At 39.4% G+C, this 26,451-nt stretch overlaps 1 long non-coding RNA gene across 1 annotated transcript in view; it reads left to right on the plus strand.

Moving 5' to 3' along the window:
• Nucleotides 1-9,840: 9,840 nt before the first annotated feature.
• Nucleotides 9,841-26,451, plus strand: part of LOC125359551 — a 56,833-nt gene continuing 40,222 nt past the window's right edge. The window contains exon 1 of the long non-coding RNA XR_007212575.1: nt 9,841-10,066. This is a non-coding gene — a long non-coding RNA (uncharacterized LOC125359551). The remainder of the gene's footprint in view (nt 10,067-26,451) is intronic.

Raw genomic sequence — 26,451 nt, forward strand, 5'->3', positions numbered from 1 at the left:
AATCTTCACTGATAGAACTTTCTACTTAAATTATTAATCCAATTTAATTTAGATTTTCATAAGTTATTAAAGAAGATTGCATGTGAGTAGCCAATTTTCAGATTTGGCAAGTTCTAATTGAAGTCAGTGCTAATGCACAGCCTTTGGGTATTAACTTTCCTTAAGTAAAGCATGAAATGATTTCTCTCATCCCAGACAGAATGTGGAAGGCAGATGCTTTTCATAGGGTTTAATTAATTATCTCAATTTCAGACCACCCAAGAGTTGGAAGTGGAGTCAGAAGTGAACCTACAGACATGATTCCAAAGTAATGTGCTGTCTGGGAGGCCTAACATTGTCATAATTGAACACCTTAGTAGATAATTTGGTGTGTCTTTGAAAGCTTTGTGTTCACCTGGGTTGAGAAGCTGGTGTTGTGTGTGGAGTTGTGTAACTTTTCATGTTCTTTTTTGGAGTCCAATTTCTTAAAGTTAACTGGGTATAAGGTCTGTGTGATTTCTGGCCTTTGGTGACTCTAACCTGTGAGTCCAGCGCCTCCAGATCTGAGAACTGTCAAGACCAGCTGGGACAAGAATGTCTGTGAGACTCTTATCTAGGATTAAACTCGCAAACATTGGAGGTGGAGCTGTTCTGCAAGCTCTAAAGCATAAATTGAGCTAAAAAAGCTCAGGGACAGCACTAGGCCTTGAGTTCAAGCCCAAAATGTGCACTAAAAAAGAAAAAAGGATTTCCATATGGAGAATGTATGTATGGAGAAGTTTCCATACATACATACAACTTCCTGCTGAGCTGCTGTAAGTGCTATAGCCTATCATGCTTTTTCACATGTGAATGTTCAGCTTAGAATGAAGAAGCCACTACGGCATAAGTGAATCAAATGGGCTATATGGGAAGAAACAAATATCCCCACAGCATGGACTAAAGAGACGGTCAATGGTTTTACTTGTAGGTCATAACACTACCTTACTGTTTATCAAAACATGTTCTCTCCAAGTAGTCACATTGCCTAGATCTTTTTTTTTTTTAACCACTGGATACCCAAATAAAGAAGTGTCTTTTTTAGATATATTTGTTCACTTGTGTGCTGTTTATTAAAACAACACATTTGGGAACTGTGGAGGTTTTTTTTTTAACAAAACAAGTCTAAATTTACACCAAAAAAAATTCAGAAAAGCAGGAGGTTATTTGAAAATTCACCTTGGCAAACTAATACAATCACAAGCTAAAAGATAACCAAAATCATTTATCAAGTTTATGAAAAGAATATCTCAAGAGCTAAGAGAAAACATACCAGATTCAACACTGTAGATGAAAGATAAATGTAGTAGCCTTTCATAGGTGAACAAGGTCACAAGAAGGAGGACTTTGATTAGGAGTTGTATAGTGGGGCAGATAAATTATAGACCCAGGTTGCTGAGAAAAATAAGGACTAGACAGGTGTGATGGTGCATACTTTTAATCCAAGCTCTTGGGTGGTCTTCAGAAAAGTAACTGCCAACTGAGGCAAAATAAGGAGACCTTATTTGAAAAGTAAATTGAAATTCAAATGTTTGAGGGACATGACTAGAGTAGTAGAGCCCTAAACAGCATGCCCTGAGTTCAATCCCCAGTATAAAAAAAAGAGACAGGGGGAGGGAAAGAGGATGGGCAGGGGAAGGAAGAAGGAAGGGAACAGGAGGAGAATAAAGAGGGAGGGAAAGAAGAAAGGAAAGAGGTGAAGGAGGGAGAGAGAGAGGGAGGGAGGGAAAGAGGGAGGAAAGAAAGGAAGGAGGTATGGAGGGAAGAAGAAAGGAAAGAAGATAGGAAGGAAGAAAATGAAAGAGAAGGAAGGAAATAAAGAAAGGAAGAAGGAAATAGAGAAAGAGGAAAGAAGGAAGGAAGGAAGGAAGGAAGGAAGGAAGGAAGGAAGGAAGGAAAGAAGGGCATTGTGCCTGAAGGTATAATTTGACTTGTGCACCTGTACAAGATGGTCAAGTGATAGCAAAGTACAACAAGACTTGGAAGGTGAGGGCCATAGCTGACAAAGAGAGGAAGGGAAAGAAAGGAGAAATTGCAAACCATTTTAGTGACTTACAGTGGTCATTAGCCACCATTGAACTGGGAGTCTTTAACACTGGGTCTTAATCTCAGAGCATTAAACGGTATTTCACTAGCCTTGCTAGTGAAAGTGTGCTGAGCTAGTGAAAACAGCAGCATCTCCCAGGAGCCTCTGACACACACAGAGCATAGACACTGCTTCACACCTATAGAATTGGCATTTTTTTTTGTAACAAGGCCCCCAAGTGCTTCACATACACATTGATTCTGAAGAAACATCACAGTTTGGCCTTTAGATATAAAATCTTGATATATTGACAAGAAGGAGTCAGAGTCCAGTAAGCCCCTTGTCCTTTTCTCTATATAACATCATATTTTAAGATTAGGTCATAATGATCATTTGTTTAGGTCTATTTGATTATAAAAATTAAGGTATCTCTTCATAGGTTTTATGTTACCTGAATAGTTATTTTCCTGAGCTGTAGAAGAAAAAGTAGGAGAGATGCTATGCTTCTCATCAATTGAAGCTTTGGAAATTGGGGACTTCTCATATCAGTAGGTCAGCCTGCTTGTCTTTCTTTTGCTTCAGGATATCAAATATCACATTAAGAAATAACATGAAAACCAATATAATATATTGAGTCATTGTATTTGTTCTACACAAATCATGCATATTTGTGGGGGTCCCCTGCGTCTGCATTGCATAATTTTGACTTACTTGAAGGAAATGTGATCATCCCACTTAAAGAGAGAGTCATAAACCACAAAAAATCAAAAGCATACCAGCCGCTTAATGTTAAACTCACAGGAAGATTTGTAACTTACAGAGATTGACAAAAAAAAAAAAAAAATCACAGGCCACCTCTGTAGTCTGTCTGGCTCATATCCCTGGAATCTGCCCACAACTCCCAGTGTAATTCAGCATGATTGAGACACTTCCTGTTCTGATAGCTCTCTTTATCATCTGATCCCAATTTTCCCACCCAATGCTCAGACCACCCACAACACACACAAGAAAAATTACTACCAAGGACTAATTTTTTTTAATGAAAACAGTTTGTACATAAATGCATGAAAAACAGATATTTATATGCATCTTCTTTAAGATCTAAGTTTGAGACCAAGTTAGGAGTCTGACTCATCTAATTGGCAAGTCCATGATACAGAGCCTATCGTGGTCTCTTGGCATTTTTCAGAGTTTTAGAGATTTAGACACTTGGTTGCTGTTTCTGTGCTGGATGCTGTCTTTCCAGATATCTTATCATTTTCCAGGTGTTCATATTCTCAAGGTAACAATCAAACCACCATGCTCATTGTGTTGTGATGACTTTCACAAGTAACATTACACAGCTTGGAGATATGTCACATTCTTTATAAATATAAGTAATCTGATTTGATGAGTGTTCCTAAAGACATTTTAGTTTGTATTCTGGGCTTATGGAATAGCATGTAATTAAGGCTGCCCAGTTGTGACTTCTTCCACATTCATTTTTTAATAGGTTTCATTTAGAAACTTGAAAGTAGAAGCCATTCTATTTAAAAAATGTGTGATTTGTAACAAGGCACAAACATAGACTTAAAAAAAAAAAAACTTGCTTGTTTCAACTTTCTACTATTCTTTTTGTTGAACTGCATGTTAGCTGTCCAATGGGGCTTTCATGGCATCTCACCCCCTCAGTGCCGTGTTTGATAACTGTGGAGAAAAGATGATGCCTTTCGGGGTTGGGCATATTGGGTTTGAGGTACTGGGCATGAGGGGTTATGATTGTTTCCTCCGGGAGACAGTGGTGTGGCTAACGCGAGGTGAGACAAACCCAGCTCGCACAGAGAAGGAGATGGCATAGGAAAGGAAAGAAGAAGAGCGGCATATGAGACTGGAAAGGAGAAAAGCAAAAGGGAGTGGCCACTGCACAGATATTCTAGAGAAAGCAATCAAAAAGCTGAAGATTATTCATGAGATTTAGCCACAAAAAAAATGTGGTGGTTGGTTTAATATATGTACTATATGCATATTATATACATATAATACATACATGCACATATAAAATACATCTACACACCCATTATACATATATACACACAGGTATATAGGTATGTACATACATATAAAACAACAGCACGCTGAGGGTGAAAGGTAATTAACTAGGTAGAAAATTATGAGAAAAGATAGTAGGGATTTGGTGATATTTACTTATAGCACTAAAATCTTCCATGAGAGTTACCCAGGTAAAGGTAGACAGTTGAAAGGAGGATCTGATCCATTTCTAGAGGAGATTTTTTTTTTTAAATACTGATAGTGTGAACTGGTCATTATTAGTCTAAGAACTGTGGAGAATTTGAGAAAGATGGCGACCTAGGAGGGAACCTTTCTGCATGGTAGCAAGGGTGGTAAGGAGGCTCACAGGGAGGCTCCACCTTGGATGAGATGAAACTCACTTCTCATTGTAATGAATGGGAACAAGAAGAGAATGGATGGGTGGCAGAGAATGATGGAAGGAGGGACACTGACGCATGGTTCTCATAAATGAAGGTGATTAACTGAAACCTCTTGGTACAACTACTTGATGGTAACAGCAGTAAAAACAGAATCTACATGTTAAGTTTTTGTTGGTCCTCCCAAAAAGAACGAAGGCCACCCAATCTGGTGAGAGCAAAGGAAAGATGGATTGGATGGCTTGTGGTCAATGATGGGACCTTAAGCCATGCACACCCTGAATTGCTTTCTTTCCGTTCATTTTTCAGGAAAGGTCTCATGCTTTCACCCATTCTGACATTGAACGGGGAACCTCCTACCTCTGTGTATCTCCAGTACAGTAGCTGGGATGACAGATGTGTGCCACTCTGCTCAGCCACGGAAACATGGGCTTTCCATGCAGCATGGCATAACTAGTGAAGTCGAGAGGCTGTCAGTTCATAGCGATGCCCTTCATGGACTATGAGAATATATTTAGCAGCATTAAGAAAGTCCAAACCTAGCTTAAAGAAGATACCCCATACATTGATCCAAAGCTGGGTTTTGACTGTGGTGCCAATGGACAGAGGTGGATCAGAAGAAAGATGGTGAGAGTTGAAGATAATTAGCCAGATGCTGTGTGACATCACGAGTCATGGGTGCTAAAATAGATAACAAAATATAAAATGCAAACAAAAAACACACTCAGAGACAGTGCTCAGGCCCTGAGTTTCAAACCCCGTGAATGCTGACAGAAACATGCCATCCCAGCAATAAGCACCTGAACTCCTGGGACTCAGCCAGTCTAAGAAACAGGGATATGGAGAGGAATAAGAGGAGAATGGTGTCATATCCTAAATGGAGTTGCCTTGTCTCGCCCTTTCAAAACTAATCAGAGCCGGGAAATCAAGAGGAATAGTTACCTGTCCATTTTCCTTTTTTATGCCACTTGTATATATGTATATATATTTATTTTAGCCTCTGACTGGCTACTCCAAACTGGACCACTAGCACTAAACACTTCCTTCAGTTATTCCTCCTTCTTTGTAATTGACCACAATTGGGTTTATGTTCCAAATGGAACTTTTCTGGCTTATGCCCAGGGTATGTTCTATGTCATTCATGTTAACTAGCTCTGAGAACTTGTCAGTCTTTTGCTTGATCTTTTCAAAAGTCTCTCTTAACAGAATAACATCCCTCACTAAAGTCACCACCTGGGAACTTATAGTTCAAGGAGGCCATCTTCTTTCTACACTGATGTGCCCAAGCTGCAGGGGCTGGCCAGAGGATACCATAGCACCCTCTGGCCCTAGTGACCATTCTCATGGTAATGATGAGGACTTTTGCCAACCAAACTGGATGATGCCAGGCAAATCAGGGGCCCCTGACCACTTCGCCCCCTTTCAGCAGGAAGTAGTTTCAGAAGAAATGACCTTCGCCCATACTCCCAGCCTGGTGCCCTCCTGTGTCATTTTTTAAAAAAACAAAAGGGGGGGACAGCCCCCATGACTAGTTAAGGACAACTATGCTTACATTAAATATCCTAATATCTTAAATTTACACAAAAAAAGAAATTTTAAATATTCCCAAAACAGTACGGGAAGGAGCATGGTATGTGCCCTTCCAGATCAGGAAATTAAGTCTGGAGCATTCGCTCTGGAGAAATGTCTTCTTCTTGTTCTCTCTAGGAAAACAAATATCATGCTGGATTTCTTCTACCCTTCCAAGGGAATATGGGGAGACTGCCTGCATACAACAGCGGTAGACAGCAGGAGGTAGCAGTAGGAGGCAGCCAGTTTCCCTTCCCTGCTTGCTTTCTAGACTCTTCCTTGAGCGTCTCCCTTGGCGCAATGTTTTGCTGTGACAATATTGCCTGCAGCCTTGCAGAAAATTGGAATGGAGTATTATTAACTTGTTGTTTCACTTTTGCCTTTCACCCTGCTGCTGAGTATAGGGCTCACGTTGGAGAAAGAATAGGTGTGAGGGTTTAGACACCTTCAGTGTTTGTGATAAAAATGCTCACAAAGTAGATGCAAGGGTTTATTGCCTTGCCTTCAATGTTTATGAAAAAAATGTTTTACTAGCTACATGTGTTAAGTTACCAGCTGCTGTGGACTACCAGAGTTGTCAGAGTTTGAGCCTGCTTTTACTTCACCGCCAAGAGGGGAACGATGCCTGCATTATCTTGAGTGGCGCGCAAACGGGCTAAGGATTCCAATTTCTCCGGACAGAGCCAAATGGATGGCCCCTTCACCTACCCCTTCCCTTGTGAAAGGGGCCCCATATATATCTTATGTCAGCATTTGCCTCATGCCTACATATGCCATATGTTTACAGCATTTCCTGCCAATTTAAAAAAACAAAAGAGAGGGAGATGTAGGGGATGGCTTTACCTTTAAGACCTGGATGCTGGCCATTCCCATCTCCTTCTGGGTTCTGCCGGAAGAGATGCCAAACCAGCCTCACCCTCTTGTCTGTGAGCACATGTCTCCTAACGGCGCCAGAGACCCCAGAGGCCCAGTCCTTGGGGGGCTGTGGTCTCCGCCAATAGAGGAAGTTCCGTGACATCACCGTGATGGACAGTTCATTAGCCAATCATTAATACCCAGTTAGTCCCTCCTCTTCCTGCCGCCATTACTGTTATATAAACCCCTCCCTTGAATAAAAGCCTTTGGAAGCCGGTAGACCATCGGACGGCGCCCCCAGAATCTCCATGTGCAGTGCCTTCTCTTAAACGTAAGGGGGGCTGGGGACACGCGGGAATTTCAGCAGCCCTATCTCTTCTCAGCTTGGCCCAACTGGGACACGCTCTGCCCTCCCGCCGGCGGGAGCAGCGCGCAGAGCCGAGTGTCCCCCATTATTAGAAGCTTGGCGTCTCCCCAGGGGGGACGTGGAGATTAAGCCCAACAGAACACTAAGAAAGACATGTTGGGGACAGAAATAAAAAGGAGGAACCAAATAATGTGGGGGTTTCAAAAAGATACGAACATGTGTAATCATAGAGTTATAAGGCTCAAAGTTGACTGGGAGTAGGTGGCTTGATTTTACAAGTTCAAAACTAAGCTTCAACCCCTAAGAGTTGGGCATGGGTAAGATGAGTGGAAGTGGAGGTTACAGACCGTAGAATTAGGGAGGTGAAATAGGAAGTTCAAATATGAAGTCACAGTGTCCATGAACACTGAATTGAAGCAGGATCTGGGCAGGATTGGAGATGAAGGAAGAACCTGAGAACCAGATGCCTGGTTTTCAATGTGTGAACAAGCGTGAAGTAGACATTAGTAGACAATGGCAGAGAGGATGGAGGGAGTTGCGTGCTCACGCTGTGACCATGTACAAATGCCCCATGTGATTGGTTCTGACCAGTCCTGGGAAGAATCTGTAGTCTTATTTTTATTCTTCTGTTTTCTTTTCAGTGCGTGGTTTATTTATTTTGCCTTTGTTTCAAATTTTCGCATCAGCATTACAGCAATAAATACATTTCTTTGGGCAGGTCATTACAGGAGTAAAAATAAATAAATATAATCAAGTGTTCATTTCCTGTTCACATTGTTAGGCAGCATAAAGAATTTTTTAAAGATGTGCTTAGATGTGGGAATAGTTGGGTGATAGTACAGAAGCTGATTTGGTGAAAATAATGATAATCTAGTGCAACTACATAGGGGCTGTGTGTAAGTGCAAACATGGAAGCACTTTAAGTAGCATGGAGTGATCAGCTGAGGAAACTAAGCCATCAGTGGACTCTACAACCCCCACGTTGATGTTCTGAAGGAAGGTGCTCAGTCGACACACACGGAAACTCTTAATAGTTGTAAACTCCTTGGGCCCCCTGTAGGGTCCCAGAGGTAGTAGTCAGGCTCCATTGCTACCCACTAGGCCTGTTTGTAGACCTAGAAAGTCTTCAAGATTTATGTTTAAATATTCAAATGGGCCTTGAAGAACTCTGTGTGCTGCGCGGAGGACACCATGACTAAGTGTCAGTGACAGTCAGCTGAAAACCTTTCCACATCACCTGGCAGAAAGCAAGAAGGTGCCTCCTCTCGCTCAGGAACCAATGTCATTATTTTAGAAGGCAACACACATACCTGGTTGGAAAAAGTAGGCATCCGCCATGGGTTGAAGTCCAAGGAGTGCCACCATGGCAAAACATCTGAACTCACTTGTGCCACTGAAAATGAAAGTCATCATAGCTTGACTCCATGAGATGCTATGGTGGTTACACTGAGCTCCCATGGCGCGTGAGAGAGGCAGATATTGAAGGAGGTCTCAGAGCCAGCAAGCAAGCTTCAATTCGTAGTGGTGCTTCCTTCCTGCATTTTACATACCTCAGAGGATCAGGACTAAGAAGAGTGTCATTCTTTGTCACTGCCTACTTTTGTTTGTCACCTTCAAGACCAGGAGGGTGGTGTCTGAAGATCTATAAGGTAATTAGCCTCTATGTGTTCATAGAAATCAGACACAATCTGGAATCGTTGGAAAGTGCCTTTTGCCTCCTATTTTTGTGGACATTTCAAATTACCGAAAGAAATAATGAAAGGAAAGCTTTTAGTGAAAAAGTCAACCTTCTTTTGTAACCCCCACATTGTTAAAGCGCGTGCTTTGATTTCTTTGACATTTTTCCTTTAAGTATTTTCCAGCTATTTTTCCCTGTGCATTCTGTAAACTCTGTGAAATTAACAAAAAAGTTAATTCTCTTTGTGGTGTCATTGATGAGCAATTTAATCTGCTTGTTTAGAACTAGAATAAAGCCTCTTTCCGTATCAAAATAAAATCTTGAAATTCACCATTGGAAATTCTTGATTTTGTGCTTCAGAAAAAAAAAAAAAATGACGGGATTCTGCCAGGGAATGCCCTGATAATTTATTTTCTGTCACCTCCAGAGTTCACTGGGGGCGGGGGACATGGGGGAGGGGAAGGAAACAGTTTATCTGACAGGCAAACAGGCGAATCACAGACAAAACTGCAGGGCAGGGATATGAAAAGGGCATCCCCCCCCCCCCCCCCGCAAACCCCCCACCCCACCCCCCAAATCACCAACCATCATCTTGAAAAAGCTGAGCTTCCAGCCATCTCCCACCAGTGCCTGGGAAGAATGACTTCAGTCCTTCCCTTAACGAATTCTGTCACTGTAAAACCCTACAGTCATTCTTCTACACCGAGAGGACAAATAAGCTCCAAAGGAGGAGCCAGGAGCTTTCAGTTTTAACTACTCACCAATAGTGGGAAAGGCAGAATGCCTAAGCTATGGCTCAGTTGGCCAATGGGGTGGGCCTGGGTCACATGACTCCCTGCCTCTGTCTTTCACATGGGCTGTAATTTAGTTCAATTCAGAACTGCAGATAGTACAGCTTCCTCAGCAGCAGCAGCAGCAGCAGCAGCAGCAGCAGCAGCAGCGCGGGCGGCGGCAAAGGATGCCTGTGCACAAGTGGCCCTGAGCCAGGGACTTTACCCCTCATCTCTGCCTTTCTCCAGCAGCGTCAGGACAGGCGCTTCTGCTTCTGCACCTGCAGCAGGAAGGGTCCCCCGGGGTTGTCTTGTTTGCAGAAACCAGGAGCCAGAGCCTCGACCCATCTTGAAATTGTAAGTCTATTTCTTCCCATCAACTGTGTGGATTCAAAGAGTTGTTTTCTTGGTGGGGTGTTTTTTGTGTTGTTTTTTTTTTAACCCCCTGTCATGCAACAAATATTTGAAGATGTGTGAAGGTGTTCTTTTATGTGGGTATTGAATGGTATTTCAGAGGACAGGAAGGTAATCCATGAGCAATTGTTGCATGGTTTTGTGAGGGAGGAAAATAAATAATTTAAAAAATAAGAGTCGGGCATTGCAAAGAGTATCTGCAGGAGGCGGCTCACTGGAACATTCCTTGCTCTGCTTTGTTCATAAGGAAAAAAAAATGAAGGCACACACATATGTACTTGGCTCACTTCTCTGTTCTTTTCTGTCTGGTTGGATTGCATCTGTCCTCAAGAAAAATAAAAGGCAAACTTTACTGACTTCACTGACCAGGGAAGCTAGCTTTGGGAGACATCTGACAGTTATTATAATTAGCTAGGAGAGAGGACTGAGGCAGTTGGAAGCAAATAGCCTTAAAAACCTGAACAATGGCTTCAAGCCAGGGCTTTCCTTCGATTCCGGCTCCCTTTTTAATTTTATAATTTTATAATCTGGCTAAAGATGGGACCCGTTTCAGTTTTTTGTTTTTTTTTTTTTAATTTTCTCCTCACAAAATGCAAGATGAAGTCCCAGCAAAAGTAAGTAGTTGGTTGGGTTAGAGGAAGGCAGACAGCTTCCGTCTTAGGATTCTGCCATGTAAAAAGATTTTTTTTTTTTTGAAATTTCTATTAGGGTGGAGTGAGGATATGGGGTGGGGGTGGGGAGGTAGCACGCAGAGCCTTCTCTATAAGAAGAAGGCTGGAAGAATTAAAATAATTGGAGATGGCTTCCTCCGGGGGGCAAAAGATATGATTAGCATCTAAGTTGAATTCATGGTAAGGATTTTTTTTTTCTTCATGGGAGTTTCAAACAGAAGCAAGCTCCCGAGCAGTGGGTTTTTGCTTTTTTTTTTTTTTTAATTCATTTATAAATTAATTGGAAACAAATGGAGGAGAATGTTCCTGTATCCCTTGCTCTCTTTTTAACATGCAGCGAGGGTAATCTAGCAATGCATTATGCCCTGACTTCTAGAATCATCCAAATGCTTCAAAAGTTGTAAGCTAAGTCTCCTAAGAAATTAAGAGACAAATCAATGTGATTATGACTGATGAAGATTCTGAACCACAAAGCCTCCGAGACACACACACACACACACACACACACACACACAAAAGAGAGTTTATGAGCACACACGACCCTCCCCAATTTTAAAAAGGAATATTAACTCCATCAATTATTGAAAGGAATTATTCAAGGGCTCCAGACATAACTAATTATGGCTCAGTGAGCTGCCAGAACAGACCATGTTCTAATTATAAGAAGTCCAAGATGTTAAGAATCTTTTTTTTCCCCCCCTTGGAGGGAGGACTAGGAGGATATACATTTTCATAGGCTCTTTTAAAAACACACTGAATTTTGTTTTCTTTGTCTGCTCTCCTGTTATCTCCACCTCCCCCACGCCGCCCACCGTGGGCCGGGACACCTGAAGGCTAGACATAACGATCACACAGCTCCAGCCTGTCTGGACTCCAGCCAGGTTTTTTTTTTTTTTTCCCCCGCTCCCTCCACCCCCCCCCCCCTTCTACAATCAAGGAGCTTGCACGCAATGCACGCGGAGCCCGTCCTTTCCCACTGCTCTGTGCAGATCCGAGATGGACGTCTTGCACATACTGCGGAAAGATTAAAGACAACAATATCCCCTTTCTCTTACCCTAGACAGACTCTAGCTTTAACCCTTTCCTGGCCTTTAAAACCAAGATGTCTTTTCCACTCTGCACACAGACCTGCAAGGACCCGGCCAACTCCTCCACCGTGTTCCACACACAGACCCATGCCTCACTGGGGAGCAAGGGCTCAGCTCAGCAAACCCCAGCAGGATGGCTTGCTTGCTTGCTTTTGGAACAATATGTTAACTAAACAAAACAGTTTGTTTGGGTGGGGAAGGCATTTTTTTTTTTTGGAATGAACTTAATCTGTATGAAATCTGGCCAAAGTCTTTATGAACCTTGGCAAAAGGTGACACACCATTTCAGAGAGAGAGAGAAGAGGAGAGTCTGTGTGTCTCTGCGTCTGTCTGTCTGCCTGTGTTTTCTCTATCACTCTCCACTATCATACACACTCAAGACACACACATCTTCCAGGCACCTATGTCATTATATCACAGGATAGCTGGTGGTGTCATCATAGATTATATTTTGCCTTTGTGGAGTGTGTTGGGTGTGTGGTGGTAGGAAGTTCAAGTGTACGTGGGGTTAACACATGCCCACAGGAGAGGGCTCTTGTGTTTTGAGCTATCTCCCCTTGAAAATGAGCTCAAGGGGCGATACCGGTATGTGTATCAAGGTATGTGGAGGCAGTTTCTCGGTCTCATTCATGTGCTCGTTGAATATTTCAGATGGGGCTGGCTCTTTCCTCGGAGAGGATGTAGAAATAGTTGAGCATTTCAAAATCATTTGGCTATGAATGATATCCAGATATGATTTATTATGACTTGTTTTCTATTTGCTGTTTAAATGTTTGCAATCATTCAATAATTTTACTGTGAACTTGTTCCTTAAAACCAAGATTGTCATATAAATGATTTATAGCTTATTTCTTAGGCCTTTGTATCCTGCTGGATTAGATGGCAGTGGATTAATTTTTGTGCAGTGGTGCCGTGTGCTTATTTTCCAAGTTTATTTAATGGATCTTAAACAATTAGTCCCCAATATGTATTAATGTACTCAATGTGCTTAAGTACATTAATTATTTGTCTTAAATCAAAGTTTAATACTTTTAACCAAAACATACTGCTGTATTTGCAATATAAACAGAACGAGTATACATAGTACATTTTAATGTAATTTAAATTAAACTGCATTTTACAAATTGATGCTATATATGTCCTTCATTTCTCTTACATACCAAGTATTTGATATAAGACCTTGAGAGTTTTCAAATTTACTCCAAAGACTTTTTACTCTGACATACTAAAAAAATAATAATCTTGAAATGATTTGCAAAGTGTATGTATATGAATCATACTATTTGTCAGCACAAAAGCTAGTAATATGAGTTTCACCAATTATGTGATTGTTTTAAAGCAAGTGGAAAAAGTTTATTTCTTTTTGCTTTCCTGGTTGAGAAAAGTACATAGCATAAAGAACTGGTCCATCTTGTCCTCAGAAAAACAAGCTGCTCAAGTTGGGTGACGTTCTGTTCAGTAACTCTCCACTCTGAACTCATAAATAACTTTTCTGAGAAATACTTGAGCCTGACTAATTTTTATGGAAACAATTTTTCTAACATACAGTGGAGTTCTGGCTTGCCACTGAGTTCCCAACTTATTGCTGTTTTTTAATTCCAAATTTGAAAACAAACAAACAAACAAACACCAGAAACTGTTGTGTCTAAATTTTACCTCCTTTCTAAAAGCAATGTATGGCATGGCCCAGGGGAGATACAGGTTACTAAAAAGGCATCTTTCAAAGACGAGAAGATAATAGACTTGATTGAAATAGTGGAACTACGTAACGCTAATTCAAGAACAAATGGGTTTTCAGAGCATAACGAAGAAAGAACAATTTACTATAGTACAGTGTATTCTTCACACACAATGGTAATGATTTATTGGAAATGGCAGAACAAACAGTAGATGTACCAAAACAACCAATGGGGCATCTTATGTCAGGAATACATCAAGATTCTTGTGTTTCATAGAACATTCCTAATCCAATTATTCAACTGAAAATTTGGCTCAAACCTTTGCATTGACACATATGTGGATGTTAGGACCACCTATGTCCTATACACGCATGTACATATGTAATATGTATCATTTATTTGAATATAGTCTTAAGGCCCCAAATAATTTCTGTTACTGTATCTTAAGAAGAGGTTTTATAAAATAAATGCATTGGAGTACCTTTGAAGACAATGAAATATACATAGCAGTGTCAGCTAGCTGTGTCCATACTAGCGGAAGGACATACTCAGCCAATAATAAACTAATACATGGATGTTTATCACAGACATCAGAAAAATTTCCAACCTAGCAAAAGTTGGAGACTCTAGTTAGGCAAGCAATCATATAAAATATGATTCCCAAAGTCCCTTCTATGTTAGCACTCTGGTGATGATGCTATCCAAAAGTAGGCTCAGCAGTCACAATCTGTCTTTGTAAATCAGAGATTGGTTTTTCTAGTTTAGGCTTGGGGCCTGAAATTTCTCTGGACGGACGCCTGACTACTGTCTAGGGAAAGCTCAGGAGCCACCAGTGAACAGGAGCAAAGAAGGGAAACTGGTTTGGCTGCTTCCGATTTTATTCCTCCATGCTCATATGCACATAGCACTCAAGCGTTTCTGAGTCGAAACTATCAGAGCTCTATGCACGGTCTTTCAAAGGAGCCAAGGTCCTGAAGCTCCCCTGTGGAGGAGAAGAGTTCTGAAAGTGATTGCCTGTCCCCTCTGCCTGACGCCCAGGCCAGCTCAGCGAGGACCTGGGGTCAAACGGGCTCATGAATCACAGATAGGAAATGTGCTGTGTATTAAATATTGGTAGCTTTAAAAAAGAAATATTGGGAATATATATATAATATTTTCCATATATATGTATATACATATATATGTATATGGAAGCAGGCTTTGGGTTCATCTTTTAAAACATCAAGCCTTCAGTTCAGCTGAAAAAACTTTTTATATGTATAGCTAACGACCAGATGGCCACGTGCTCTTTTCTTATTTAGATGAGACATTTCCTTTCAATAACATCTTTCTTCTTGACCTGCTTAAAAATTCCAGCGAATGAAATCAGCACAGGATTTTCAATTCTAATTGACCATGTGCAGAGGAAAGGGCTAGTGGAGGAATCAGAAGAGGCTTTGTGAAGGTCCCTTTCTCTGTTCTGTCTTTGTGTTGGCCCTTTATGAGCCAATCCAAACTAATTGAAAATGTTTACTTTTTATTAGTATTAATATGACTGGAAGATTAGGGTTCAATAAAACTGATGTGAGTGGTATGGGTATCACTCTATCACCAGAAATCAAAAGATTTTTCTAAAGTTATCCACTTATAGTTTTAGCTTTTTAGTAGCAATTTATTGGATAAAAATACATTAAGTGGCTAGCATAATGATTGAATAAAGATGAAAGTGTGAGGCTACTAAATTTATGTTGCTAAATATGTGAAGTAAGTCAGTGTTGGAGGGTATGTGTGTTTTAAGTTTATCATGAAAATATTTGGGGGAAGCTTCTGGGTTTGTTGGGTGTACAGTCATTCCGCTAAGAAAAGTGTTTTGTAAAGAAAAGGGTTTCATTTGGATTTAAGTTAGTAAAAGAAAAAATATCAAGAATAGAAGGTGATCTATATTTTTCAGAGTTCAGTGCATTATTTGTGCTTCGAAAGTGGCTGTCTACTCAGGAAAATCTCCAGGTTTTATTCCTTTTTTTTTTTGTCAATACTTTTTCTTTCCTTCTTTTTTGGTGCTGGGAATCAAACCCAGGTCTTTATGCATGCTAAGCACACGCTCTATCCCTAAGCTACAGACTCCCTCCTTCTTTGACACACTGGTGACTTAAATTATTATCTTCATCATTTATTTATTACTACAGTTAAAAATGGCCTCTTTCAAAAATCCATTTTTAAGATGGTAAAAGTGTACAAAGAAGAAAAAAAAAGCTAACCTGATCCTAATAGTTTTTACCTATGTAAATTAGAAGAAAACACACACTAAATGTGCATATTTTAAAATATATAATAGAAATAAGGAAAAAGAATTCCAAATGGATTATCAGTGTCATTGAAATATTGTGGCATCCTAGCAACATTATCCTGGTTTGATATATCCTACCTATTATTTTCCAGGCACATTTTATTTTTGCCAGTCCTGGAGCTTGGACTCAGGGCCTGAGCACTGCCCCTGGCTTCTTTTTGCTCAAGGCTAGCACTCTGTCACTTGAGCCACAGCACCACTTCCAGCCTTTTCTGTTTATGTGGTGCTGGGGAATGGAACCCAGGGCTTTGTGCATGCTAGGCAAGTGCTCTACCACTAAGCCACATCCCCAGCCCCACCCGGCACATGTTTTTTTTTTTTCTCAAGTTAACCTCCTAGTTGCTCAAAAAAGCCAGACTTCCTGTAAAGCTCCCGTTGTCTGGCTTTAAAAAAAAATGCATGGCTGGTATATGACTATTCATTAGAATTCCTTGCATCAAGACGATACACTAACGCTTCCGGTCAGATGTACAGTTCAGAAGACCTATTTGAGGCTGCCTGTTTATGAACTTACATTTGTTTTTGAACCTTGTAAAGTTTCAAGTTTTGAGATCACCCTGTATGCAGCTGTCCTGGAATTCAACTTATGTTACCTCACAGTACATGAGCATCTCCCTCCTGCCTTTAGGTATGTGCTTCTGAGTAGCACTTCTCACAATGAAGGGCCTTCCCATGGGTGAATGAGGTACAACATAAATACATGCGAGGGGTCTAGATTTAAGAAAACATTTAAAGAATATCCCAGGATAAACTTAAGGCCAGTAATAATCTAGCATCTAAGGAATTAGATTAGAACGATGTCTAGGTTAGGTGTGCTTTTCAAACAACAGATTTTAATTGGTAAGGAATCTTAAAGGGTGTGTCCGAGATGATGGACAAGGAGGTCCTGGGGAGAATTGCTAAAAACAATGCATTATGACATTGTTGGTTAATGCTATGTTGCTTGAAGTGTTTATGTAAATAAGGGCGAGCACTGTAAATTACTTTGATTGTCTGCTGTTAGCTTACTCTAGTCCAACAGCCTTCGATATTTTGGAATCATGGGTAAGGACAAGTGTAAAATTACATATTCAACTCCGTGTCACGGAGTGAGGGTCGATGGTTTTATTTGTGGGGTTCCATGACGAAGTCTACCTCCTCTGTGTGTCTCCGTGCATTCCGATTTGGGGGGTGGGAAGCTCAGGAAGGGTTATGATCCATATGGGGCCTTACAGCCATGCAAACTGTCTACCCTGGCCATATCCTCTTTCCTGCTCCAAAAGACTGTGATCCACCAAGACAAGAGGTCCTAGAACAATCCAGACCTCCTTCAAGTCTCCTGGGCCATTCATTGTGTCTATTTTCAGGCTCCTTCTAAAGGACCCTTCCCCAGATTCGAGTACCCTCTTGAGTTGTTCATATTCTTTTCCCTACTTATCTCCCCCTGTTTAGCTAGGACTCTGCCTCAGCTTTCGTGGCACAGCTAAGGCTGCTGTGTTTTGCTGTTGTTACGTTCTCATTTTACATTTTGAGCCATAAAGGAAGTGAGGCGAGCAGGGTAGACGTGGGCATCAGTGGGGGGGGGGGGGTGCAGACACAGATGTCTTCAGCATTCTGCAAAGCTGCAGTGTGGTAAACAGAATAATACGATTACACTGAATCTGCCTGGGCAGCTCTCACGGCTGGCTCGTGAAGTAAGCCTGCAGCTTTGTGGGAGAATACACCACGAGTACACTGAGGTCCACTCTCCCAAGTCTCCTCTTGAAGCGCATCCCTGATTTGGTGTAGTTCCCTTGGGGAGATAGATGACTTTGCTTTCAGTAAATGCGGAAGTTGTAACACAAAGCACAACCGCGTTTAAAAGGGGATGTCACATCAAAGAAAAGACGAGAGGCTAAACAGTAGCAGAAAGTCTGAATTTAGGAGTAGGTGGCAAAAATTGCTCTAGATATCTTTATCAGACAGGGGAATTGTCTAGAAAGCTTCATGTGTTGCCTCTGTGGGATGCAAATAAAAATTTCCTTTTTAGGGTTTTAGGTGTTCATTGAAGTCCCCTGCTGTAGAAACATTCGTAAGAGCAACAGAGTTCACTGATTTGTGAATTGTCTGATTGCCTCATTACTATTAGTCATCTAGCCAGAAACTAGCCAAAATACACTGGGGGTGAGTGAATACCCAACTATTTCTCTGATTGTCCTGAGCTATTTCACAAAACTCCTTGCCTGACAAGGAATTAATGACTTAAGCTTACAAGAGCGATTATGAAATAATTTATTTCTATGGAGATTCTGATGACCTAAAAGGGGTTAGTTTTTTTTTTTTTTAAACTATGTGAAGGGAAAGGGATAAAAGAAAAAAAAAAGCCTCGAAGATTAAAAAAAAAATCAAACCAAAGGCTAAGCTGCTAGTGATTTGGTAGTATTTATGGATTATTCTCCATGTTGAAAAGAGGAAAATCAGAGCTGTAAGGGGACGCGGTAGGGGTCTTCTGGAATGTTCACTGAGACTAAAGTCTGCTCCGTCAATGCTTATTAAGGCCTGGCTTTGACCTTTGCCCTTCCAGTCCCAGGTGCAACATTTGTTTTCCAGTGCCTTACCCTGGCTGGAATCAATGTGCAAGTTTCCAACTGTAAGTGAATGGAGTTGGTTGAACATTAAAAATAATCCAGGAGCTATGATATCTATATTTTTACCAAGTTTTGTAAACTTAACTCTACTTCCTTTGTAATTTATAGTGACTGCAGTCCCTCTTTAAACTCTACCTAAGGATATTCAATTGTAATTTGCAACTAAAACAAAAGTCGTACATATGTAGTTATAACAAACTGTTGTGAGAATACATTAGAATTGTGGGAGTTAGTAGAATCCTTGTAGTGAGTTCAACCTAAGCCAATTCTCTTTGTTATAGCTAGAGAAAATGTCATGGCATTATTCCCTTCAGACTGGAATGCTTAGGTGCATTCTAAGTAATCCGTGAAGTTCTTTATGTTATAAATTTATTTTTAAAGGATTACTTTTCTTTTAAAAACTGCATTAACTAAGAGACTAAAACACAAAATAGACTAGCATGTTTAGAACAACCTCTGTAAACCTTTATGCTCCAACATCTTATAAAGTATATCTATGTATTTACATAGTATTCAATAAATGTATGAACATATGACTTTCACATGCTAATTAATAACTTGAATAAAATAGTCATATTTGTCTCCATAAAATGAGATAAAACATGCATAAAGCATAAAATGTCTCCAAATGAGCTATATAAACATGAAACTGGGAGACAGAGCTATGTAAGTATCGGACATACATTAAAACGGTTCAGATACTTTACATTTTTCCACTAAATGTTTTCATAGACAATTTCCTAAGTCACATCAATTCACTCATTTAAAAGTTATTTTTTGAACCCTGAAGAAAATTAAACCTTGCTTTTTTTGAAGAACAGATGTCTTTAAAACTTCATGCAGCGGAGTCATAGAAAAATCTATTTTTAACTATCGTTTAAAAAGTAAGCTAAAAACCATTTATAATTTTGAAATCTTTCAATGTACACTGAATATTAAAACCAATATCACTCATACACTCATGTTTCCATCACCAAGACTGACAGCTTTGTATATTTAGCTCTATTTATTCCAAGCCATTTCCAGCTATTTACATTCAGTTGAAGATTCCATTTCCATCTCCCTTATTTCTCTCCAACCAGAGGCATTATTTCTACTCACAATATGGAGATAGCCTTCACAACCTATTTCACACTTTAGCCAGTTACATATCCAACAAAATTGAAAGGATCCAGTGTAAAATTCCTAATTAGCTGATAAATATCCTAAAAGTCATTGGAATTGGAGCTGTGCTTATGTATAGATTGTACTTAAAATATTTAATGTTGATTACATATAAATATTTAAGTTGAAAAGGGTTTTTTTCCCTTACCTCAGCTAATTTCTGGCTGCAGAAAAAAAAAGCCTCCTGTCTCCTTTTTATTCAAATTCTTCAGCAATGAATCTTTTAAATTCTGTTCTCATGTTAGATGAGGGATATAGCTAGAACACACTTCAACGTATCTGTTTTCCTCATATATTGTTTTGATAGAGGATCATATGTTAGAGTCATGCACAGCTATTAATGTTCATGTTCTTCACTCATGGTACAGTGTAAAGATGCTTATGTTTGAATATATTAACGTACTATAGAAAATATGTTGTTTTCTTTAAAAAAAAAGTAGTATCTGTCTAATTAAAGAAATTTGCATTGATGCAAAGATTGCTTTTTGCCTCATCCATTGGAATCATATTTCCCCCTTAAAGAAGTGGTGGTGGGGTTGTAAGAAATGCTTGTTGGAAAAGTGAACTGAAATCAAGATCCTTCTTTGCATATGGTGATACTAGAGATCTGCATAAACCATGTTGTGGTGTAATGTTATATTCCTCATTATGGTCTTATCTCGGCCTGTTCATCAGAGTGTAAATTGCCTTTACTACTTTTACTGAAATAGTGTTCCTGCTATAGTGAAGAGAGAACTCTTACATTTAAGGCAAAAATCAAGTTTGAATTTGTGTTCATGGACTATGTGTTATTTAAAGATTCTATAAGTTATGTCCAATAATAATTATTTATTCCAGGCAAAGTTTGGGCTAAATTGACCTAAAGATGAAAAGTGATGGATGTGAAAATTTTTCATGTCATTTTCAGGTTCTATGTCGAATTTTTATAATCAATCCTCAATTTAAAAAATGTGACTCTTGATCTTTTATGCTAGATATACATCAAAACAAACTTCCTACAGCAATTTCAAATATAGTACAAAATTAAAACATATTACTATATGATATTTTTTAATTCTATTTTCTACATTTGTGTATCAAATCATTTATTCACAAATTAAATTTAAGTGTATGGACAGTTGCTTTTTTTTTGTTTTGTTTTGTTTTTTTTTGCCAGTCCTGGGCCTTGGACTCAGGGCCTGAGCACTGTCCCTGGCTTCTTCCCGCTCAAGGCTAGCACTCTGCCACTTGAGCCACAGCGCCGCTTCTGGCCGTTTTCTGTATATGTGGTGCTGGGGAATCGAACCTAGGGCCTCGTGTATCCGAGGCAGGCACTCTTGCCACTAGGCTATATCCCCAGCCCTGGACAGTTGCTTTTAAAGGTTGTCAATTCCTAATATTTATTCCCCATGGCAGACTGTATTTGTATGCCACCGCTAAAAACCATTTTATACATAGACCACAGCCTAAATTACTAGGAGAATTTATAACTCATAACTGGGCCCAAATAATTCCAGACATATTCACTAATGCTCATAAACTTTTCTCTTCTTCCCTTTTGCTCAGCTACTTCTGTTGTTAATCTTCACTTTGCCAATAAGCTTTCCATGCAGATAATCACATAGTCACTATCACTCAACTGGGTAATTTCTACTGTTGTTTCTCCAAACCCCAGTCATGTCATTAACAACTTCAAAATTCTGATAGCTGTTTCTCATTAGAGCAACATGCAAATGTAAGAACCCTGGGTAGGAAGTGAGATACATTTCTAAACTGTTAGCCCAGTTCCTTGCCACCTCCAGGTTTAGGGCTTGAGGACCTCCAGGACCTGAGGACCTCCAGGTTTGCACAAATAGCTCCAAATGAGCTCTCTCAGAGACTCTCTTGAGCACTCCAGATCACACTCTCTGTTATGAATATTCCAAGTGCTCCATCTCACTGAAGAGCAGCCTCACACTTACACAAGACTATTCTTTTGTAAACTTCTTGACGGCCAAACATTTATTCCAGAACAGAGAGTATCACTCCCATGCACTTAACCAGCCAGAATATGGCCCTAAGTTCAATCTTTAAATAGTCTCACCATAGATAGATGATAGATAGATGGATAGACATCTAAATGACAGACAGATAGATTAAGAAGAAGATAGATAGATAGATAGATAGATAGATAGATAGATAGATAGATAGATAGATAGACTTGTGTTTTTCTGTGGACCTTCTGGAATGTATTCTTACATCTGTCTGCATGAAATATTCCATATAAAGTCACAGGGCTACTCTGATCAGGTGTCTTCTTGGGAGACCAAGTAAAATTAGGAAACAATACTGTCACTTCTTTGTGAAGATCTTTTTGGAATAACAACCATTCTCCTCAAGCTTTGTAACAATCTGGAATGATTGGGTCATCCAATGGGAGGAATTCATTGCCTAATGGCTATTTTGATTGAAACCACATGATCTGGCCATAGGTGTTTCGCAAGTGCTGATGCAAACATTCCTAGTAAGTGCTATCAATGCATGTTCTCTACCTATCATCAAATTTAGTCTCTTGAATTAGCACTACTGTTATTAGCACATAAGTTGATCATTGAGTGACTTCTGAAGTACTTTGCCAACACCTTTACCCTGTATTTTACCAATATAAATGTACCCAAATTTCTTACTTATGAACAATTGGAGTTATAAATTCTCCTAGTAATTTAGGCTGTGGTCTATGTATAAAACGGTTTTTAGCTGTGGCATAAAAATACAGTCTGCCATGGGGAATAAATATTAGGAATTGAACTTAACGTTTCAAGTATCAGAGTAAGCATAGTATTTTTTTAAAAGATCAAAAGTACATCATGAGTTATAGGAGCCAATAGAGAAAGCTATTTCATGAAGTAAGTTAAACAATGAATATACTGAGTTTTTAAATAATGCTTGAATTATAAAGAATATTAACTGTAATTCATCTATTTTCCTTTCTTTTCTTTTTCATGTGTGTGCCAGTACTGGGGATTGACCTTAGGGCCTTGCCCCCTTGCTTGGCTTTTTTTTCTCAAGGCTGGTGCTGTCCTACTGGAGCCAAGCTTCTATTTTGACTTTTTGCTGGCTAGTTGGAGATAAGAATCTTTTGGATTTGTCTGCCCAATCTAGCTTCAAGCCATGACCCTCAGAACTCAGCCTCTTGACTAATTAGGATTACACTGAGAGCCACTGAGAATATTTTTCTTCTGAAGTCTACATAAGAGTTTTAATTCATTTATATACCACACTGTGATTGACGACACTCACAGCATCTAATGACAGCAATTAATTTCTGATCCCGTTTGCTCACTAAAACAATTTGCTTCTTGAAGATGCAAATGAGTTGATTTTGCAAGTACCCTTAACATACAATTCCAAAGTCATCAACTTATGCGTAATACTTATATTTTAAGGACATCCGTGGTTTTCTTTTGTCTTTTAAAAAGTACATCCATTTTTCTCAAAGAGTCATATAAGTCTAATCTTTAGGCAGGGAAAAATGAAGGAGAATAAGTCAAAGAGGCATCTGTGATCACATTTCATCTAGAAAACAGCTTGTAACTGAAATGAAACCCATTTGGATTGTACATGACACACGCGTCTCACAACTCTGAATGTCGTCACTGTAAGGGACTGGCATGTCTGCCCACAGGCCCATCCATGATTAATGATTACACTGGGACTTAGTAGAGAAAATTTTAATTCCATAACCCCTATCAGTGTGGAGTTAATAGCTGTGAATTCTCCTTCCAACACATTTTGAAATAGAATGTCAAAGCAAAGGGAGACTGCTCCAGGTGTCTCATGCCTGTAATCCCAGCCACTCAGAGGAGTCTGGGATGGGAAAGAACACTATGCACAGCCAACCCAGACATTAAAGTAAAGTCTCCATCCGCCAAATAATGAGCAAAAGGCTGGAAGCATGGTTCAAATAGCAGAACTCCAGCTGAGCAAGATAGAAGTTTTAAGTTCAAATCCTGAACTATGAAAGATCAGTACCTACTAGATGTATATAGAATAAAACAACATTTTGCAACCAAAATATAGGTTCCTTTCTTTAAAAAAAAAGTTGTCCAGTTACTAGTCCTATCTTAGAGCTTGATGGTTTTCATTTGCCAAATAATATTACATTATGTTTTTAGTCAGCAAAGGATCTTAAAGATTACTAGAAGATAAAGAAACAGGGGCTTACAAAAGAAAGAAATAATTCAGATTAGTGGGAAAAAAATCTCTAGAATGAGAATCTTTCCACTTTGTGGGAAGATAGTTAGATAGAAGAAAAGATAAAATTCATTATTGGCCCATTTGGCTGAAAACATTAGGTCTGATTTGAAAAAGAACAGTACTACTGGGGATAAAGCTGACAGCTAAGAAGGTAGCTCAGTAGTGGGCCACTCATCTTGGGTAGACAGAGTGACAAGTTTGGTTCCAGTATTGCACAGAGGAAAAAGAAAAACAAAAACAAAAACTCACCATCATCACACTTTCTATATCACAACAGATGCCCAATATGTTCATCAAATATGAGACCGCTATTAAGAATTCTCTAGAACAACTCATAATATTGTACATATTGCCTCTGATTTTCATCAAAATTTTATAAGGTATCTCCAATTACTATTCAACTATGAATATGAAAAGACTCAGAAACAGAGCAAGTAAGTGGCCTAGGTTGGTCTTAATGCTCAAAACCCAGAGAAACTTCACCCATGTGTCTAACTGACCTCATGCGGTTCCTCAACTCTTGTCTTAGAACATGGAGGAATAGATTTGCGGAATAAAGCATTTCTAAGATGCACTGTAATGTTAATTCTTGTCTTTCTCCCATTACCATGGTAATCAATATTGCATATGCAGCTCAAATCTCTCATAAGTGCCATTAACAAGGGAGATTGAAATTGGACATACATAAGCACCACAGAAAAGCTCATTTATTTGACTTATTTATTTACAAGTCCTATTTACCCCCATAAGATTTGACCTCTGTGGATAGTACAGCCTTCAGTTCCACAGAAATTCCCTTGTCTCAGGAAATTTGTTTCTTCTCAGTCCTAGTTGCCTGTGATTCTTTGGTTTCCGGTTTTCATCTTCTTTACCTATTCAATATGTTACACTCAGCTTTTCCACCTAAACATAAGCAATGCCTCAAAAAAGTATATCAACAATGGTTGCAAACATAAAACTTAGACTCCCAGCATTTTGTCAATGTACTGAACTTGACTATGAATCATTGCCCAGAGCCTGGAAGTTTAGCCTGGCTTCCATTTAAATGAATAGAGCCACTATTAATCCTTACAAAAGGACCAAATTGAATCCAAGGTGCCTTTACCACACTGTTACAATCTAGCCTTCCCATAATCCATCCCAAATGTTTATTGAGGTTAAATGCAACCTTTAAGAAAGACAGGGGACATAATTCCTGTTCTCATATTTTTTAAGGTGAGAAAGGTTTGTCAAGGATTAAACATGTGTATTCAGATATATGAAAGTCTCTAAACTCTTGGTTTTTCCTCTGAATTTAAATTTTCCCTTAAGCAACTAAGTTCTGATTTCAGTAGAGGCTTGCTTGGACTCACAAGATCTCCTCTCTTCTAAGTCACTAAGTCTTAAGCAGCTCAATGTTTCTACATCTACAATTGTGACTCAAACTGACTTCTGTCTTGGAGGAGTGTAAGTCATTGCTCAATATGTCTCGGCTTTCTATCTGACTTCTTTTTTTATCTCAATTGGTGGATTACTCTACAGAAATTAACGTGTTTCATAAACAAATTTTGCTACATGATAGAGCTCAATGGGTTCTCACTTGAGATATTTTTTATTCCCTTAATGATGTCCTTGAAGATGCCCACTAGTGAAAAACATATCTAATATGTCTATGTGCAAATTCAGCCATTGATGGTGGAACTTTTATTGAAGGTCAAGGGCAATATGAGAGCTGGGAGCTGAAATTGTTATGGCGAAGTGACCTGACCAGAGGGCTTCTCTAAACTCTGAAGAATTTCTGCAATACATTTGGAAATTATGGGTCAAATCCATTTAGTAATTTCCAAAGATTTTAGAGATGACCATCCAAGAATTAATCAAACGTTCTAGTACATTTTCAGAAAAAAAAATGACTTTTTTTGGTCTTAAATAAAATTTAGGATTGTCTTATTGAATCTGCTACTTTTTACTTGCTTAGAGGGTGTTTTAAAGCTGGCAAGACAATGAGAGGACTGAAGCCATAGTCCTTCATTTCTGTCAATAAGAATGTCATCAATGTAGCTGAACAGTAGCCTTCTATTGAAGGGTACACAGTCCAATATGTCTATAGACACTTGAAGGAACTGAGATATATTCCACGTAACCCTGAGAATCTCAGAATTAATTCATATCATTCTTTGTGCTCCGCAACCCAACAACTTTACAAAACTGATGGTACTGATACTTTTAATGATGCCATAAAAGCCTGATTGGAATAAACACTGATCATACGTTGTGAATTATTCAGTCCCATGGGGGGTTTCATCAATAATCTTCAAGATCAGAACTAGCCTCCTCTAATAGCTTGAACTCCCTATGCCATGCACATTTTCAACCAACTGGAGTCCAAAAAAATGTAGTGGCCTTAGAATCCTATCAAATGAAGAAGAGGAGGACAGTCATCATGCTTGTGGAATTAGACAGATGGAGACGGAACACCCTCCTCAAACTGTCATTTCGTAGAAAGATTGGCCTCTCACAGCCCTGGAGCCCATGGACCGCTGATCTGAGAGAAGTGGCCATTTGACCACCTCCACAAATGAATTTCCATTTTGTTTCTG

This window comes from Perognathus longimembris, chromosome 11 (assembly GCF_023159225.1).
Source record: "Perognathus longimembris pacificus isolate PPM17 chromosome 11, ASM2315922v1, whole genome shotgun sequence".
Taxonomy (NCBI): domain Eukaryota; kingdom Metazoa; phylum Chordata; class Mammalia; order Rodentia; family Heteromyidae; genus Perognathus; species Perognathus longimembris.